Source organism: Mytilus trossulus, chromosome 5 (genome assembly GCF_036588685.1).
Source record: "Mytilus trossulus isolate FHL-02 chromosome 5, PNRI_Mtr1.1.1.hap1, whole genome shotgun sequence".
NCBI classification, from domain to species: domain Eukaryota; kingdom Metazoa; phylum Mollusca; class Bivalvia; order Mytilida; family Mytilidae; genus Mytilus; species Mytilus trossulus.
The window spans coordinates 75,598,453-75,617,513 of NC_086377.1; the positions used below are offsets into that span (position 1 = coordinate 75,598,453).

At 32.4% G+C, this 19,061-nt stretch overlaps 1 long non-coding RNA gene across 1 annotated transcript; it reads right to left on the minus strand.

Annotated features, from left to right (window-relative positions):
• Positions 1 to 537: 537 nt before the first annotated feature.
• On the minus strand, positions 538 to 18,226 carry LOC134717471 (uncharacterized). The gene is made up of 3 exons (XR_010107326.1): positions 18,049 to 18,226; positions 10,032 to 10,055; positions 538 to 622 (listed from the first exon to the last, which is right to left on the minus strand). It is a non-coding gene; the product is annotated as an uncharacterized LOC134717471 (long non-coding RNA).
• Between the last annotated feature and the right edge of the window lie 835 nt (positions 18,227 to 19,061).

The window sequence follows — 19,061 nt, forward strand, 5'->3', positions numbered from 1 at the left end:
GGTAAATGCATGTTGTATAATCAGGTGTTACATTTCATGTTTAGTACTGGAGTGGTAAATGCATGATGTATTATCAGGTGTCACATGTCATGTTCAGTACAGGAGTGGTAAATGTATGTTGTATGATCAGGTGTAACATGTCATGTTTAGAACAGGAGTGGTCAATGAAAGTTGTATGATCAGGTGTCACGTCTCAAGTCATGGTCATGCAAGATTATTTTTTTAACCAAAGTAATGTTTTTAATGTAGAATACTATGTTACGAGTAATAAAGTAAATCATAATATTTCCAGTTACGAAGTATCAGACAGCAACTCTTTGACATACAAACTGGAGTGATATTCATCAGTGTAATAAAGTTAATCACAATATATCATAATACTATGTTTCTTAATATTTTGAAGACAAGAGTATTGCAATAACTAGAATGTACACTGAATCATTGAACACTAACAAGGGCAATGTTTAAATGATCCACATTATGTGTACTATATAATAAATATCTGTAAAAGTGTTAAACATTTTACTTTACTTACACCATCACTACATTCCAAGTTAGCTCTGTTCTTTACACATAATTCTACCTCTTTTATATTCCCCTCCCTTGCAGCTGTAAGAAGTTTCTGTAAGCAAAACAAAGCTTTTACATTTTCCTCTAGAACATACAAATGTATTATAAATGTAATAATTGAATTTAACAAGCTACATTTTTACAGTTTCAACAGTTTATACCAAAAACAGTGACTACCAAGAAGGAGTGAAATTGTTGTGCATAATTTCAGAGTTTTTTTTTTAGAAAAGTCTGTAGACAATTGTATTATGCATCAGTTTTGAGATCAGCCTAAGTTTTTGTTGAGGTTTGTGTTGCTCTGTCTTTAGTTTTCTATGTAATGTTTTGAATATAAAAAGATGTGGTATGATTGCCAAAGGGACAATTCTACAAAATATACCAAATGACACAGAAAATAACAACTTTAGGTCACTGTACAGCCTTCAACAATGATCAAAGCCCATATGGCATAGTCAGCTATAAAAGGCCCTGAAATGACTAATGTAGACCGTTGAATTTTGATTGTTTTTCATTTGTTTCTATGGCGTTGTCAGATTCTCTTCGACTTAAAGAGTTGTTAATGTCCTACAATATCTTACGTTTCTTTTTTTTTGTCTCCTGGAATTTTGTATATTGAAATTCTGTTCACTGTAGTCATTTTGATTTCTCCTGTTCTCCCCCTGAGAAAACTGCACGCCTGTATCTTTATAACATAGGTCACATGACATAAGTCACATGACACTGACTGACTCTGAGAATATTACACACCTGTATCTTAATGTACATTTTATAGACAACATGGGACACATGACATAGGTCACATGGCAATGACTTTTAAGAAGAAAAACTTACCTTATCCCAACTTGCCATTATATCCTGTAAAAGAAAATGAAATCATTGTATATTTATTAAAATAAGGAGATATGATTACCAATGAGACAACTATCCACTTAAGTTCAAATGAAGTGGATGTAAGCAATTATAGGCATCGGTACGGCCTTCAACAATAAGAACAAGAGGCTGTCAAGTGACAGCAAACTGGTTTTTCCTGCATACAATGTAGGTCGAACCCTGAACAGTTGAACAAGTATGGACACAACATTTAAGCTTAAGACAGCTCTGAATTTGGATTCTGATTGAATATTTATAATAGATTATTTTCTAATTAAGAGGGAATGCCACAAACCATCAAGTTTCCTCCCTAAAATTTATTGAAAGTACATTTTTAATTAATAATGAAAATGACATTTGCAAATCTGAAACACAAACAGAATCATGTAAAAAAATAAACATTAACACACGTGTACAGCAAAAATTAATTACCACATTACAACTGTGACATCTACCTTCATAACACACATGACTTTAAAAAAAAGTCAAAAAGAAATTTTGATGTTATCATTACTCAGGTCAGCAACACTACCTTATATGGAAATGCATGAATTAGCATACTTATGTTCTCGCACGTGTAATTGTTTATTTACGTGTGACGCAATTTATTGTTACCTGGTTTTTTTACCAATCCACTAAATGAGCAACAATGCATTATGGACTACTACGTGTTTACAATCAACCAAGAACACGTGCTACTTACTTAAATACAACACATTTTGTCATGCAATGCAGGATTAACAATTTCGCTTTGTTTTTCATTTTTTGTATCCACATTTATAGTTCGTGATATAAAGTATTCATTCCATGCTCTGTTTAATGAAGAGTTCTTTCTATGCGAAGAAAAAGTGTTTGATTTACCAGATATATAGCTATTCACGTGTTTGATGATGACATGCAGAATTCATGTATTTGTCCACCAGACAGCAACGAAACAACAGTGAAAAACACAATTACACATCAGACAAACGTACAAGTGTAAAGTTAGCCGTCGATTACAGCCATGACAGCCGATGCTAATATTCATGAGTGCAGAAACTTTCCTATAGATAGATTAAGAGAAATGTGTGATCCATGAATTTTGTGTTCATACAAAAGACGAAGACTAAGAGTTTGTCAAGTATCTGATGGGGTCACTAAACTTTTTGAGTTTAAAAATATATATTGCACCTACTTTTATGTTTAAAAAGTAATTTAAATCGAGGACAAAATTTGTTTATATATTTGTCTTTAAGAGACAATAGCATTTAATCATCAATCGTGGCCATTAATAGCCGACTATACGGTATGGGATTTTCTCATTGTTGAAGGCGTTACAGTTGCCTATCATTACTTACATCCACTTTATTTGTGCTTAAGTGGATAGTTGTCCCATTTGGCAATCATACCCCATCTCCTTTTTTTTGTATATAAACATCCCTCAGAAGTTCAGGTTTCCATTATAATGTATTTTCATACATGACAGTGTTTACAAAAAAGTATTGATTTTTGACATATTTCAGTATTTGGCACTTTCAAACTGTTCCCTTTGCTCTGACGGTAGTGGAAAAAAACTGTTATTTCATATGGTTTTCGTCTTTGCTTAGATTTTTTTTCAAATGGAGATATTAGATTTTTTTTTTATTTTTAACGAACTCGGACTTGAACATTTGTCAATCTTAATAAAATCATTAATGATGTTATCCATGTTTATGTTTGACAACGTGGGAAATTTGATATGTTTTGTGAAAATTGCACCTTTACACCTAAACCTACTATATTTTTTTTTATGCATTGGATATAAAAATTTCTATTTTTGTATATAAAATAAGGCCGTTTTTTTATGTTATTTTACACAAATAATTTTTGGTCCCTTTATAGCTTACTTTTCAGCAACGAACCTATGAGTGCTTACTTTACTAGATTGTGTATTGAATGGAAAGATATCTCAATTGGCACTCATACCTCATCGTCGTATTTCTAACTTGATAGGTAATATTGCACCCACTATGATCCAGAGGATTTATATAATCGGAGATATTGCACAGGACAGCAGCCGAAAGATAAAAATACCTATGACAGACTCTGCTGTTGTCTGTTCTATAGTCGGGTTGTTGTCTCTTTGACACATTCCGAATTTTCATTCTCAATTTTATGCATCGAGTGATGAAACTATACAAAATATGTTAAGCTATTTACCGTCCGAGCTTAATAACACTTATTTTTAGCATACTGAATATTATGATGTTCAGATCCTGATAAAAAGTTTACACATCCAGTACATATGGAAGTGTTTCTGTGCCAGTTTTTGTGTTTTTTGAGGCAGAAATGTTTTTGGAATGACATTATATATGTTTTAAAGAGATTACATTTCATACTTGACAGTAATCACTTCATACGAAATTTCACGGTTTCACGTCGTGAAATTATTGCACAGGTACAATGCATAACAATGGAAAACAAGAGTGCACACGCTGAATTGTCTCGCCTTCTTTACTAATCATTGATATGATGTTGATAGTCCTAAATATAAAGTTTATTACAACTGTCACATCAACTTAACATTAACCAAGATAGCTAAACAAAGACCAATGAACCATGAAAATATGGTCAAGGTCAGATGAACCATGTCTGGCAGACATGTACAGCTAACAATGCTTCCATACAACAAATATAGTTGACCTATTACTTATAGTTTAAGAAAAATAGACCTAAACACAAAAACTAAAAACATTGTGCAATGAACCGTGAAATTGAGGTCATGGTCAAATAAAACCTGCTGGACTGACATATAGATCATAAAATATTTCCATACACCAAATATAGTTGACCTTTGGCATATAATATTAGATAAAAAGACCAAAACTCAAAAACTTAACTTTGACCACTGAACCATGAAAATGAGGTCAAGGTCTGATGACATTTGCCGCTAGACATGTACACCTTACAATCATTCCATACAACAAATATAGTAGACCTATTGCATAAAGTATGAGAACAACAGACCAAAACACAAAAACTTAACTATAACCACTGAACCATGAAAATGAGGTCAAGGTCAGATGACACCTGCCAGTTAGACATGTACACCTTACAGTCCTTCCATACACCGAATATACTAGCCCTATTGCTTATAGTATCTGAAATATGGACTTGACCACCAAAACTTAACCTTGTTCACTGATCCATGAAATGAGGTCAAGGTCAAGTGAAAACTGTCTGATGGGCATGAGGACCTTGCAAGGTACGCACATACCAAATACTTATAATAAGAGAGAATTCAACATTACAAAAAATCTGAACTTTTTTTTCAAGTGGTCACTGAACTATGAAAATGAGGTCAAGGACATTGGACATGTGACTGACGGAAACTTCGTAACATGAGGCATCTATATACAAAGTATGAAGCATCCAGGTCTTTCACCTGCTAAAATATAAAGCTTTTAAGAAGTTCGCTAATGCCGCCGCCGCCAGATCACTATCCTTATGTCGAGCTTTCTGCAACAAAAGTTGCAGGCTCGACAAAAACCTGTTTAACTTCTTTTACAAGGCGAGAAAGAAATTAAAGTCGAACAGTGAAGCTCGTAAGCAATACTTTTTCAATCATGCAAATTGAAGATTATGTTATATATCTTACAATGAACATATTCGCAGAACAAAAGCATTTATTTTGAGAGTCCAAGACACTATATTAGTTGACAGTTTTTTCAATAATTCCACGTGTTTTCGAGCATGTCGAGTTGTAGTAAACTCGTAGTAGCCCACAATGCATTGTAGTTCATTGAGTCGATTGGTCAGTTTTTCAAGGCCATTTTGGCCTTGTGTTTTGGAAATTACTATGCAAATTTATTCTGACGTCAGGAAATTTAGAGTTCTCGACCTGTTACTTGTTCATTGAATAAGTTTTAGTTATTTCCCTTTGAACAGAAATATGGTAGAACATAGTACTCTAACATAAGATACGATTTAATCACTAAAAATAGTTCTCTAAAATTAGATATGGTGTAACACAATGTTATATCTATTGTCAAATTATAATCAAATATAATTAATAGGTCCAATTTTTTTCTTTCATTTGTCACAAACTAATATAGATCTGCAACTTTTCTATCCATGCCAACAACTTCAAATGTAATGGAATATATCCTTTAATAAAAATAGATTATTATCTAATTAGAGGAGTTCACTTCATAAAATTATATATGTAACATTCAGAAAATAAGTTTATAAAGAATAAAAAACAAACCTACCATAAAATTCTTCAAACAATTTCCAACATTTGACCAGAGAAACGAGAAAAAAACATAAAATGTCATTCATCATTTAAACAATGTCTTTTAAAAATCTTTAAAAAAAATAGTTATTTCCCTTTGTACAGAAATGAATTAAACCATCAAAAATGAATTCTTGGGAAAGGGCTATAACTGAACATCAAGAAAAGCTAAAATCATGAAAATTAACCTTGACCTTCATTTAGTCACAGGAAACAACATATCTAAATTTGAAAAAAAAATCTTTAAAGCGTTTTCTTGTAAATGAATGGACACTAATTGGCAGCCGCCTGCCCGCACGACAGCTGTACATCCAAAAATCGATAACTGATTTTTACTTCAAAAATCTGGTTAAAAACCCATACTGTATAGTCAGCTATAAAGGCCCCAACATGAAAAAATATGAAACAATTCAATTGAGAAAACTTAAGCCTAATTTATAACAAATCTATTTACGAAAAAAACAAATATGACAGACAAGAACCAGTGATAGCCACTGAACAACAAGCTCCCGACATGGGAGAGGCACATAAAGAATGAGGAGGGGTTAAATATGTTTGTATACAGGAGTTGTAATTTTATGATAAATACATTAATTAATGTTGTAATCATGATGTCACATTACTATTAAATATTGAAATTGATAAAATCGGTATTTTGATTATCCTCTAACCATGTCCTTTTATTACATTCCACCGTATACAAGTAAATTAGATAAACTTTATAACAAAGTTACTCTTTTTTAAATAGATACTGTAAAAATGATTTACACATTTTGCTTACATTTTAGAAAGAAAATAAATTCAAATTAAAAAAATCCAACCTGCTGTATCACAAAAAATGACACTGACTGAATCTGAATATAATGCACGCCTGTATCTTTCTGTACAGTTTATAGACAACATGGGTCACATGACATAGGTCACATGACTTTTAAGAAGAAAAACTTACCTCATCCGAACTTGCACTTATATCCTGTAAAAGAAAATGAAATCATTGTATATTTGTCAACGGACACAAACTAATATAGATCTGCAACTTCTCCATGCCAACAACTTTAAATGTAATGAAACATATCCTTTAATAAAAATAGATTATTATCTAATTAGAGGAGTTCACTTCATAAAATTATATATGTATAACATTCAGAAAATTTTTCAAACAATTTACCAACATTTGACCAAAGAAACAAGAACAAGAAACAATCATTCCATACAACAAATAAAGTAGACCTATTGCATAAAGTATGAGAACAACAGACCAAAACACAAAAACTTAACTATAACCACTGAATCATGAACATGAGGTGAAGGTCAGATGACACCTGTCAGTTAGACATGTACACCTTACAGTCCTTCCATACACCGAATATACTAGCCCTATTGCTTATAGTATCTGAAATATGGACTTGACCACCAAAACTTAACCTTGTTCACTGATCCATGAAATGAGGTCAAGGTCAAGTGAAAACTGTCTGATGGGCATGAGGACCTTGCAAGGTACGAACATACCAAATACTTATAATAAGAGAATTCAACATTACAAAAAATCTGAACTTTTTTTTCAAGTGGTCACTGAACTATGAAAATGAGGTCAAGGACATTGGACAAGTGACTGACGGAAACTTCGTAACATGAGGCATCTATATACAAAGTATGAAGCATCCAGGTCTTTCACCTGCTAAAATATAAAGCTTTTAAGAAGTTCGCTAACGCCGCCGCCGCCGCCGCCAGATCACTATCCTTATGTCGAGCTTTCTGCAACAAAAGTTGCAGGCTGGACAAAAACCTGTTTAACTTCTTTTACAAGGCGAGAAAGAAATTAAAGTCGAACAGTGAAGCTCGTAAGCAATACTTTTTCAATCATGCAAATTGAAGATTATGTTATATATCTTACAATGAACATATTCGCAGAACAAAAGCATTTATTTTGAGAGTCCCAGACACTATATTAGTTGACAGTTTTTTCAATAATTTCACGTGTTTTCGAGCATGTCGAGTTGTAGTAAACTCGTAGTAGCCCACAATGCATTGTAGTTCATTGAGTCGATTGGTCAGTTTTTCAAGGCCATTTTGGCCTTATGTTTTGGAAATTACTATGCAAATTTATTCTGACGTCAGGAAATTTAGAGTTCTCGACCTGTTACTTGTTCATTGAATAAGTTTTAGTTATTTCCCTTTGAACAGAAATATGGTAGAACATAGTACTCTAACATTAGATATGATTTAATCACTAAAAATAGTTCTCTAAAATTAGATATGGTGTAACACAATGTTATATCTATTGTCAAATTATAATCAAATATAATTAATAGGTCCAATTTTTTTCTTTCCTTTGTCACAAACTAATATAGATCTGCAACTTTTCTATCCATGCCAACAACTTTAAATGTAATGAAATATATCCTTTAATAAAAATAGATTATTATCTAATTAGAGGAGTTCACTTCATAAAATTATATATGTAACATTCAGAAAATAAGTTTATAAAGAATAAAAAACAAACCTACCATAAAATTCTTCAAACAATTTACCAACATTTGACCAGAGAAACGAGAAAAAAACATAAAATGTCATTTATCATTTAAACAATGTCTTTTAAAAATCTTTAAAAAAAATAGTTATTTCCATTTGTACAGAAATGAATTAAACCATCAAAAATTGAATTCTTGGGAAAGGGCTATAACTGAACATCAAGAAAAGCTAAAATCATGAAAATTAACCTTGACCTTTATTTAGTCACAGGAAACAACATATCTAAATTTGAAAAAAATTCTTTAAAGCGTTTTCTTGTAAATGAATGGACACTAATTGGCAGCCGCCTGCCCGCACGACAGCTGTACATCCAAAAATCGATAACTGATTTTTACTTCAAAAATCTGGTTAAAAACCCATACTGTATAGTCAGCTATAAAGGCCCCAACATGAAAAAAATATGAAACAATTCAATTGAGAAAACTTAAGCCTAATTTATAACAAATCTATTTACGAAAAACAAATATGACAGACAAGAACCAGTGATAGCCACTGAACAACAAGCTCCCGACATGGGAGAGGCACATAAAGAATGAGGAGGGGTTAAATATGTTTGTATACAGGAGTTGTAATTTTATGATAAATACATTAATTAATGTTGTAATCATGATGTCACATTACTATTAAATATTGAAATTGATAAAATCGGTATTTTGATTATCCTCTAACCATGTCCTTTTATTACATTCCACCGTATACAAGTAAATTAGATAAACTTTATAACAAAGTTACTCTTTTTTAAATAGATACTGTAAAAATGATGTACACATTTTGCTTACATTTTAGAAAGAAAATAAATTCAAATTAAAAAAATCCAACCTGTTGTATCTCAAAAATGACACTGACTGAATCTGAATATACTGCACGCCTGTATCTTTCTGTACAATTTATAGACAACATGGGTCACATGACATAGGTCACATGACTTTTAAGAAGAAAAACTTACCTCATCCGAACTTGCACTTATATCCTGTAAAAGAAAATGAAATCATTGTATATTTGTCAACGGACACAAACTAATATAGATCTGCAACTTCTCCATGCCAACAAATTTGAATGTAATGAAATATATCCTTTAATAAAAATAGATTATTATCTAATTAGAGGAGTTCACTTCATAAAATTATATATGTATAACATTCAGAAAATTCTTCAAACAATTTACCAACATTTGACCAAAGAAACAAGAAAAAAACTTAAAATGTCATTTATCCTTTATACAATGTCAATTGAAAATGTTTTAAAAAATTAGTTATTTCCCTTTGAAATTCTGTTCACTGTAACATTACTGATTTCTCCTGTTCTCCCCTGAGAATACTGCACTCCTGTATCTTTATGTACAGTTTATAGACAACATAGGTCACATGACATAGGTCACATGACATAGGTCACATGACACTGACTCTGAGAATACTGCACGCCTGTATCTTTATGTACAGTTTATAGACAACATAAGTCACATGCCCATTGATTTTTAAGAAGAAACTCTTACCTTATTCCAACTTGCCATTTTACATATATATCTTGAAAAAGAAAAACACAATTTCATTGATAATGGCACGTGCCCCTTAGTGTCTAGTGATAATTTTTGGTATCACTCTTGTGAATGTCCTACAATATCTTACGTTTCTTTTTTTTGTCTCCTGGAATTTTGTATATTGAAATTCTGTTCACTGTAGTCATTTTGATTTCTCCTGTTCTCCCCCCTGAGAATACTGCACACCTGTATCTTTATATACAGTTGATAAACAACATAGGTCACATGACATAGGTCACATGACAATGAATTTTAGGAAGAAAAACTTACCTCATCCCAACTTGCCATTATATCCTGTAAAAGAAAATGAAATCATTGTATATTTATAAAAATAAGGAGATATGATTTCCAATGAGACAACTATCCACTTAAGTTCAAATGAAGTGGATGTAAGCAATTATAGGCAATGGTACGGTCTTCAACAATAAGAACAAGAGGCTGTCAAGTGACACAAACTTATATAGATCTGCAACTTCTCTATCCATGCCAACAACTTTAAATGTAATGAAATATATCCTTTAATAAAAATAGATTACTATCTAATTAGAGGAGTTCACTTAATAAAATTATACATATAACATTCAGAAAATTCTTCAAACAATTTACCAACATTTGACCAAAGAAAGGAGAGAAAAAACATAAAATGTCATTTATCATTTATACAATGTCTTTTAAAAATGTTTTAAAAAATTAGTTATTTCCCTTTGGAATTCTGTTCACTGTAGTAATGTTGATTTCTCCTGTTCTCCCCTGAGAAAACTGCACTCCTGTATCTTTATGTACAGTTTATAGACAACATAGGTCACATGACATAGGTTGCATGACATAGGTCGCATGACATAGTTCATATGACATAGGTCATATGACTAAGATCACATGACATAGGTCACATGACACTGACTGACTGAGAAAACTAAATGTCTGTATCTTAATGTAGTTTATAGACAACATAGGTCACATGACATAGGTCACGTGACACTGACTGACTCTTAGAATACTTATTTAACACACTTGTATCTTTTATGTACAGTTTATAGACAACATAGGTCACATGACACTAACTGACTCTGAAAATACTGCACGCCTGTATCTTTATGTACAGTTTATAGACGATATACATGTAGGTCACATGACATAGGTCACATGACACTGACTGAATCTGAGAATACTGCACGCCTGTATCTTTATGTACATTTTATAGACAACATAGGTCATATGACATAGGTCACATGACACTGACTGACTGAGAATACTACATGTCTGTATCTCTATGTACAGTTTATAGACAACATAAGTCACATGACCATTGATTTTTAAGAAGAAAATCTTACCTTATTCCAACTTGCTTTTATATCTTGAAAAAGAAAAACACAATTTCATTGACAATGGCATGTGCGCCCTTAGTTTCTAGCGATAATTTTTGGTACCACTCTACAGTACTGAGAAAGGAAATTATCAGTTAGTAAGATCAAAGGAAAATTTCGTAAAATAGCGATAATTTTGTATATTGAAATTCTGTTCACTGTAGTCAATTTAATTTCCCCTATTCTCCCTCTGACTGACTCTGAGAATACTACACTCCTGTATCTTTATGTACAATTTATAGACAGCACAGGTCACATGACATAGGTCACATGATACTGACTGACTCTGAGAATACTACTGCTGTATCTTTATGTACAATTTATAGACAACATAGGTCACATGACATAGGTCACATGACACTGACTGACTCTGAGAATACTACACTTCTGTATCTTTATGTACCTTATATAGACAACATAGGTCACATGACATAGGTCACATGACATAGGTCACATGACATAGGTCACATGACACTGACTGTTTCTGAGAATACTACACTTCTGTATCTTTATGTACAATATATAGACAACATAGGTCACATGACATAGGTCACATGACATAGGTCACATGACACTGACTGACTCTGAGAATACTATACTTCTGTATCTTTATGTACAATATATAGACAACATAGGTCACATGACATAGGTCACATGACATAGGTCACATGACACTGACTGACTGAGAATACTACACTTCTGTATCTTTATGTACAATATATAGACAACATAGGTCACATGACATAGGTCACATGACATAGATCACATGACACTGACTGACTCTGAGAATACTACACTTCTGTATCTTTATGTACAATATATAGACAACATAGGTCACATGACATAGGTCACATGACATAGGTCACATGACACTGACTGACTCTGAGAATACTACACTTCTGTAGCTTTATGTACAATTTATAGACAACATAGGTAACATGACCATTGACTTAAAAGAAGAAAATCTTACCTTATCCCAACTTGCCATTATATCCTGTAAAAGAAAAAACACAACATTTTATCATGTTTGTACACACGAGTTGTAATTTGAAGAGAAATATTTTTAACTACAAGAAACAACCAGATGCTCCGCAGGGCGTAGCTTTATAAGTCCGCAGAGGTTGAACCCTGAACGGTTGGGGCAAGTATGGACACAACATTCAAGCTGGATTCCGCTCTAAATTTGGATTGTGATTAAATAGTTGACACAACATAGGTTTCTGACACAGAATGAATGTATTCAAATGAACTTAAAATTTTTGTTTTCTCTTAGAGCAATTCACTATGCTGTTGAATATTAATCCTCTCAAACAAAATGTTTGAAGAAATTTTCTTTTTATTTATGAAATTTCAAATGAGAAAAATTGAACCCAATTTTTTAATCACATCCTCCTTTCCCTTATTCCAAAACTAATTTCAATTAAAATATTCTAATGGAGTTTGCAACAATTACTACTCATTTAAATACATCATAAAATATTAAGATGAAAAAAAACTGCTTGTTATCACTGAATGGTAAAGATTATTTAAATTTATCAGTTGGTAGTAAAAAGTGAATATACATTGTAGTATTTAACAAAGATTTAAGTTGATTCTGGACAAAGAAAGATAACTCCAATTAAAAAAAATTCTTGCAGATATTTCTTGCTTACTATACTGGACAAAGAAAGATAACTCTTAATTTAAAAAAAATTTGCTATTTCACAATATTGTGAAATTAGATATTTCTTGCCATTGCAACATACTGTACAATTGAAAAGACTTGCTATTGCACAATACTTAATATAATAATTTTAGATCCTGATTTGGACCAACTTGAAAACTGGGCCCATAATCAAAAATCTAAGTACATTTTTAGATTCAGCATATCAAAGAGGCCCAAGAATTTAATTTTTGTTAAAATCAAACTTAATTTAATTTTGGACCCTTTGCACTTTAATTTAGACCAATTTTAAAACTGGACCAAAAATTAAGAATCTACATACACAGTTAGATTTGGCATATCAAAGAACCCCAATTATTCAATTTTTGATGAAATCAAACAATGTTTAATTTTGGACCTCGATTTGGGCCAACTTGAAAACTGGGCCAATAATAAAAAATCTAAGTACATTTTTAGATTCAGCATATCAAAGAACTCCAAGGTTTCAATTTTTGTTAAAATCAAACTAAGTTTAATTTTGGACCCTTTGGACCTTAATGTAGACCAATTTAAAAACGGGACCAAAAATTAAGAATCTACATACACAGTTAGATTCGGCATATTAAAGAACCCCAATTATTCAATTTTGATGAAATCAAACAAAGTTTAATTTTGGACCCTTTGGGCCCCTTTTTCCTTAACTGTTAGGACCAAAACTCCCAAAATCAATACCAACCTTCCTTTTATAGTCATAAACCTTGTGTTTAAATTTCATAGATTTCTATTTACTTATACTAACGCTATGGTGCGAAAACCAAGAAAAATGCTTATTTGGGTCCCTTTTTGGCCCCTAATTCCTAAACTGTTGGGACCTAAACTCCCAAAATCAATACCAACCTTCCTTTTGTGGTCATAAACATTGTGTTTAAATTTCATTGATTTCTATTTACTTTAACTAAAGTTATTGTGCGAAAACCAAGAATAATGCTTATTTGGGCCCTTTTTTGGCCCCTAATTCCTAAACTGTTGAAACCAAAACTCCCAAAATCAATCCCAACCTTTCTTTTGTGGTCATAAACCTTGTGTCAAAATTTCATAGATTTCTATTAACTTAAACTAAAGTTATAGTGCGAAAACCAAGAAAATGCTTATTTGGGCCCTTTTTGGCCCCTAATTCCTAAAATGTTGGGACCAAAACTCCCAAAATCAATCCCAACCTTTCTTTTGTGGTCATAAACCTTGAGTTAAAATTTCATAGATTTCTATTCACTTTTACTAAAGTTAGAGTGCGAAAACTAAAAGTATTCGGACGACGACGACGACGACGACGACGACGACGACGACGCCAACGTGATAGCAATATACGACGAAAATTTTGAAGTCGTATAAAAAAACATGAAATAAGATTTTTTTTTTATAAATCATAAGCATAATCATGAAAATTATTGGAAGTTTGATCTGTTCTGTTTTGTTAAAGTTTGATAAAGGGGGTTCTACATTTGACTTCATTACAGTAAAAACACATTCAAAATAATACACAATTTTTCAGCTGTGCAGGTGGAACAAATAATGGTTTCAGGGGTGTGGAAATGCTATGCTCAACTGGCCCGACTTGTACAGTTGACCAACCGGACAAGAAATTTTTTGTGTCTGTTCACCGTGGACAAGTAAAAAAAGGATGCTTGACATTGACTTGTTGATTTATATAATCATATAAAAAAGTCCCCAAAATCCATTCACAAAAGTAAAAAAAATATCAAATAAACGGACGAAAACAACATGTTTTAGTATAACTCCATCAATGATCAAGACAGATCGATTATCAAACAAAAAAATAGATATGGGGATCCGGGTTTCATTCATATTCTGTGATTTTTTTCCCATTGATCTGAGATTGTTGATCAGGTTATAGAAACGGTACACCGGAAACGGTAATTATTAATTTGAAAGATTTATTTCTCAAGAATGAAAACTAAATGACCGGATGAGATGGATAAGCATCTTAAGATAGGTCATCGCTCGGAAGTCAAGAATCGGAAATCAAGAATCGGAAATCAGAGGCGGCAAAGCGCAAATATCACGAAACAAGAGGCTCTCAAGAGCCTGAATCACTCACCTTAATTTTGTTGGTTAAATCTCTCATCAATGATTATTTTGGCTTTTCAATTTATACATGTTCTTTCAATCGTCCTATTTTCTTCAAAAGCAAAAAAAAAACATTTTCTCCTTTGTTCTATTTAAGCCATAGGAGCTATGATTCTTGACATACAAGGAAATATAATATAAAAATTTATACTAGAGACTCTGAAACTCATTTAGCATAAGTTTGGCTGAAATTGATACAGCAGTTTCATAGGAGAAGTCAACATGATGCACAAATTGTGAAAAAAAGTCTTTAAAGGGCAATAACTCCTTAAGGGGTCAATTGACAATTTTGGTCAAATTGACTTATTTGTAGATCTCACTTTGTTTAACATTTTTGCTATTAACAGTTTATCTGTATCTATAATAATATTCAAGATAATAACCAAAAACTGCAAAATTTCTTTAAAATCATCAATTCAGGGGCATTATAACTGAAAAAACAGATACCCAATTCGGCTGAAATTTCAGGACAGGTAGACCTTGACCTAATAAATACTTTAACTTCTTGTCTTATTTGCTCTAAATGCTGGAGTTTTTGAGATATAAGCCAAAAACCGCATTTTACCCTGTGTTCTATTTTTAGCCATGACGGCCATGTTTTTTGACGAAATAGAAAATAAAACACAAACTTTATTTTATACACCCTACTGATCATTCAGTTGAAGTTAAGTTGAATTTGGTTGAGTAGTTTTAGAGGAGAAGATTTTTAGCAAATATGATGAACAAATTGTGAAAAATTGTCATTAAAGGACAATAACCCCTTAAGGGGTCAATTGACAATTTTGGTCATATTAACTTTTTTGTAGATTCATCAGAACATTTCAGGGCTGATAGATCTTGACCTAATAAAATATTTTTACCCCATGTCAGATTTGCTCTAAATGCTTTCGTTTTTGAGATATAAGCCCAAAACTGCATTTTACCCCCATGTTCTATTTTTAGCCATGGCAGCCATGTTTTTGACGGATCAAAAATCGAAGCACAAACTTAGTGCAGGATATACTAAAGAACAATCATGCTAAGTTTCATTCAAATTCATTCAGCAGTTTCAGAGGAGAAGATGTTTGAAAAATTGTTAACGACGACAGACGACGACGACGACGACGGACGCCAAGTGATGAGAAAAGCTCACATGGCCTTTTAGGCCAGGTGAGCTAAAAACAGCAAAATTTCCTTAAAATTACCAAATAAGGGGCAGCAACCCAAAAGTGGGTTGTCTGATTTTTCAGAAAATTTCAGGGCAGATAGATCTTCACCTGATAAACAATTAACCCCCCCCCCCCCCCCCCCCACCCCCAACGCTCATCAGATTTGCTGTAAATGCTTTGGTTTTTGAGTTATAAGCCAAAAACTGCATTTTACCCCTATGTTCTATTTTTAGCCATGGCGGCCATCTTGGATGGTTGGCCGGGTCACTGGACACATTTTTTTTATTTAGATACCCAAATGATGATTGTGGCCAAGTTTGGTTTAATTTGGCCCAGTAGTTTCAGAGATGAAGATTTTTGTAAAAGATTACAAAGATTTACGAAAAATGGTTAAAAATTGACTATAAAGGGCAATAACTCATAAAGGGGTCAACTGACCATTTTGGTCATGTTGACTTATTTGTAAATCTTACTTTGCTGAACATTATTGCTGTTTACAGTTTATCTCTATCTATTATAATATTCAAGATAATAACCATAAACAACAAAATTTCCTTAAAATTATGAAATCAGGGGCAGCAACCCAACAACGGGTTGTCCAAAACATCTGAAAATTTCAGGGCAGATAGATTTTGACCTGATAAACAATTTTACCCCCATGTCAGATTTGCTCTAAATGCTTTTGTTTTTGAGTTATAAGCCAAAAACTGTATTTTACCCCTATGTTCTATTTTTAGCCATGGCGGCCATCTTGGATGGTTGGCCAGGTCACCGGACACATTTTTTAAACTAGATACCCCAATGATGATTGTGGCCAAGTTTGGTGTAATTTGACCCAGTAGTTTCAGAGGAGAAGATTTTCGTAAAAGCTAACGACGACGACAGACGATGCCGGACGACAGACGCCAAGTGATGAGAAAAGCTCACTTGGCCCTTTGGGCCAGGTGAGCTAAAAATGAATAGAGGATTTTAAAGTTCTATAAAATTTTGATTTCGCTTCTAAAGGTATCGAAAATAAATCTCAAATTTACAATTGGTTCACCAAAAGTTTTTTGGGGTGTAAAAGGAGGGGGTGCAAACAACAATTAAGTAATTAATCAATTATTTGGTTTTCATCCCTTCATTAACTTTAAAACTTTGCACTGGCTAACAGTGAAGAAAATATAAGCCATGATATATATAATCTCCCAGGTTCATGTAAGCTAGCATTGAAAAACATTACAATTTTGGCCTCTTGATTCTTTAATTTAGAGCTATTTTTTTTTTTTTTTATCTTTATATTTAAATTTACTGATGTGTACATTGACATCACCTTGCACAATTTATACGCTATACAATGTCTCGATATAGCTAAAGGTTAAATTCAATAGGATATAGCTTGAAAACATTCAGGGTTGCTAAGGACTTCCTTTACATCAATCCATTTGAATCTATTTTGAATCATATACATATACCAACATGAACAATGTTTGAAAAAATTCTGTGGATTAATAATATAGAATAACGACCATGTAAAAACTCTGTGGATTAATAAAATAGAATAACGACCATGTAAAAATTCTTGCCGTATTTCAACAGTTTCCCTTATATATAATTCTATTTATTTTTGGCATATTATATTGTTATTTTCAAAATCTCGTGTTTCAAAAAAGACGGTTAACCCCTTTTTTTATTTCATTTTATGGTGTATTATTACAAGCCGAATCCAAATATGTGATAATTAAATAAATGGGGAATGTGTCCATGTGACACAGATCATGCAGATGATGTCCCGCTTGCATATCATATAACATTATAAAGGGGCATAACTGTAGAACAGTAATATTGACACCCCTAAAATTCAAACTTGATCTGTGTTTTGTGGTAATAAGCATTGTGTATAAGTTTCATACATTTGGTTGAGGCAAACTAAAGTAAGAGAACGAAAATGAAAATTCAGCAATTTTTCCATTTGTATAGGGGCATAACTCTAAAAACATGTTAAATACCCAATGTGAAATCTGTTGGCCAGAGTTCTGCAATTGTCAATAAGGGATTACACGTGGGCCTTCGTCAAACTCTTATTGCACTTTCAGCATGTTATTGTACAGTCTGTCTTCATGGCCTTAATGTCACTTTATATTATATACATTTTTACCCCTTCTGCCACCTGTCAATTAGCCTGATAAGAATCTGCAAATAAAGATTAATATAAAATGTTAAACATGTAAATTATCATTGATATGGTCATAATTATAAGTGTTTACAAAACTTTGAATTTTCGAAATACTAAGGCTTTTCTACCTCAGGAATAGATTACCTTAGCTGTATTTGGCAAAACTTTTAGGAATTTTTGGTCCTCAATGGTCTTCAACTTTGTACTTTATTTGGCCTTTTTAACTTTTTTTTTATTCGAGTGTCACTGATGAGTCTTTTGTAGACGAAACGCACGTCTGGCACAAATACAAAATTTCAATCCTTGTCTCTTTGATAAGTTTATTTATAAACAGATGTAAACCTGTAAACAAACCCAACAAAATCCAGGGTCCAATATTATAAAATGGATTTTTTGCATATACATGATCATGATATATATGTATTCATTATTTTGCATGTACATGATCATGATATATATGTATTCACTGACAATACAGTGAAGATCATACAGTTCCCTCATAAAACAGATTTTATAAAGAACATTGTGTACTTATTTAATCGAAATTTCTTGAATGCAGGTGTGTATTTAATGGTATGTACTTGTACACAAGACAGGCACATGATATCTAATTCATGTTTCAGATTGCTAGAGTAAAGGGTGGGGCTAGATACTGGGAACTCTGTAATTCGAAGAGTGAAGCCTATGGTTCACATACATGTACCTGTCTATTTGTTATATTACAGTGTTTTTGTTAAACAATTGATTAACATTGTTATCACAACTAATTCAAATTTTCAAAAAGATAAAAACCAATCACCCACATCTATGATTAGTGATACATTATTAAAATGTAATAACATATAG